Below are 2,689 nucleotides of genomic sequence, written 5' to 3' on the forward strand. Positions count from 1 at the left end.
AGCGAGATGCCACACACAGCAATGGCACGGAGGCAGACTTGCCAATATTTATCTCCCTGCAGTTATCTCAGAAAAATATGGCAGGCAGCTGTAAAAAGGACTGCTGCACACAAAAGTGTGGACAAACACACAAGATAGCTGTGCAGAAAGGAAGGAAAAACAGGATTTGTGCTTTGAAAAAAGCAGTTGGTTTACACAGCGGCGTACACACAAAGCAACGCAGCTATCAGGGAGCCTTCTAGGGCAGCCCAATGAGCTACAGCGCTGAGGAAAAAAAAATGTAGCTTCCACTGTCCTCCAAACAAAAGGTGGTATTGGACAGTGGAAATCGCTACAGCACAAGCGGTTTGTGGCTTTATGTACCCTGCCTATCACTATCCCTGCTTCTGAAGAAGCTGCAGCAACCTCTCCCTACGCTCAGATCAGCAGCAGTAAGATGGCGGTCGACGGGAACGCCCCTTTATAAGCCCCTGTGACGCCGCAGAAAGCAAGCCAATCACTGCAATGCCCTTCTCTAAGATGGTGGGGACTGAGATCTATGTCATCACGCTGCCCACACTCTGCGTCCACCTTCATTGGCTGAGAAATGGCGCTTTTAGCGTCATTGAAACGCGACTTTGGCGCGAAAGTCGCGTACCGCATGGCCGACTCCACACAGGGATCGGCTCGGTTTCATGAGACGCCGACTTTGCCAAAAGTCGGCGACTTATGAAAATGAACGATCTGTTTCGCTCAACCCTACTCCAGACTGATACCTGTCTGCAGGGCCTCCTGGAAGCTCTGATTGTCAGTCTGCAGGCCCTGACCTAGGGGGAATATCAGTCTCTGGTCTGAAGCTGAGTCTTCAGTGTTGGTTATCAGTGCCCTTGGGGGGTCTGGCATGCGAGGAGGCTCCCAGGCCATAGTATGGTCCTCTGGTTCAGGCAGGTCTATTTGAGACTAATTCTCTAATCTCTTGGGTTTTTTCTGAGCCTCAGCCTGGCTCCGGGTCACAGCTGCCACATACATATATTCCTGAGCATTGGTACACTTTCCCTCCTCGCACGGGATCTCAGGTGGGTCACTTGCTTCCACCTTCTCTGTAGCATTTACTTGCAAGGGAGGGACATAGTGGGAAACCATCCTCCACAAGTCTGCATCTAGCAGTACATTGGTGGGAATAGCTTTGGATACTACCACCTCTCTCAGTCCTTTCCCTGCTCCCCAGTCCAGGTACACACAGGCCATGGGCACAGCAGTGCTGACCCCTCCAATTCTGGTTATAGACATAGTCTTTCCTGGTATGCTATCTGCAGGGTTTACCATCCTGTACGCAGCAGAGTCACCTCTGCCCCAGTGTCTCTGAGACCGATGGTGACTTTATTGCCAACAGTGACAGATTGATAGTTTTCATTGGTCCTCGCATCAGAGCCGGCCACAAAGAGGACAGAAGGTGAGGGCCCAGACGGCTTTGTTGTTGTGGTTGGGCGTTTCTCCCCATCAGGACAAACTGCACTGACATGTTCCACTTTGTTGCAGGAGAAACACTGGCGTGCATTGCCTAAATAATTTCTAGTCCCCGGAACCCCATAGGAGGTGGGCTTGGAAAGCACTGGTGATTGGCCGGCAGAGGGAGGAGGGTCCCCATTTGTCTTACCTCCCTTCCAGCTGAATCCCGATGGCTTTTGCACTTCAGGCATCCTGTTAGCCACATAACAGTCAGCAATCTTTGCAGCCTAACCCGCAGTTTGTGGCTCTCAATCACGCACAAATTGTAGTACATCTGTGGGGCACATATGAAGAAATCCTTGACCATGAAATCTGGTAAGTCCTCAGAGCTGTTAACAGAAAGTCCCCTGATCCATTGGTGGAACGTGGTCCTCAAGGTGCTCACAAAATCCCCATAGCTGTCAGTTGATCCACGTTGTAGGTTCTGGAACTTTCTCCGATTCACTTCTGGGGTTAGGTTGTATTTCCTGATAAGGGCCTCTTTTATGGCCTCATAGATCCCATTTAGCTCTGGTAGGAGGCCAGAAAAAACTTGCAGGGCTTTGCCTCTCAACCCAGGGGTTAGATACTGCACCCAATGCTCACGGGGTAGATGATATTGCCTGCAGCTTTTTTCAAACCCCCAAAGGAAAGTATCTAAGTCCGTATCCTTCTCCATCACAGGGAAATTTTCCAGATGTGGTTTCCTTGGATTTATGTCCTGGAAGGGGGTTAGATGAGGGCTGTTACCCCTTTCTATTTGAGCCATCTGAAGCTTGAAAGCTCTCTCCTCCCGGCATTCTGCAGCCTCTCTCTCAGCCTGGCGTTTTGCCGCCTCTCTCTCAGCCTGTCGGTACTGTAGAATAAGCTGCAAATGCAGATTGGGATCACTTGTTCCCAGCTGTTATAAGGCCATTTGTAAAATTGAGTCCATTGGCTCCTCAGCAATGGCACCTCCAGAAGGTATCTCCTGTTATGATCCTAGTGGCTGAGGATCGCAAAACGGACTAGCTAAGTTAATGAATATAGACACGAGCTCTAGGGAGGTGGTAACTGGACTGACCGCAAACCTGATCCTAACCAAACACACTAAAGGTAGCCGGTGAACGTGCCTAAAATCCTGGACGTCTCGACGCAGCCCGAGAAACTATCTACTCCTAGAGGGAAAGTAAGACCTCGCTTGCCTCAGAGATATCACCCCAAAGATATAGGAAGCCCCCAA

At 50.2% G+C, this 2,689-nt stretch overlaps 1 pseudogene; it reads right to left on the reverse strand.

Annotated features, from left to right (window-relative positions):
- Positions 1-939: 939 nt before the first annotated feature.
- LOC143817666 (uncharacterized) lies at positions 940-2,401 on the reverse strand (annotated as a pseudogene).
- Positions 2,402-2,689: the final 288 nt, after the last annotated feature.

Source organism: Ranitomeya variabilis, chromosome 3 (assembly GCF_051348905.1).
Source record: "Ranitomeya variabilis isolate aRanVar5 chromosome 3, aRanVar5.hap1, whole genome shotgun sequence".
Taxonomy (NCBI): domain Eukaryota; kingdom Metazoa; phylum Chordata; class Amphibia; order Anura; family Dendrobatidae; genus Ranitomeya; species Ranitomeya variabilis.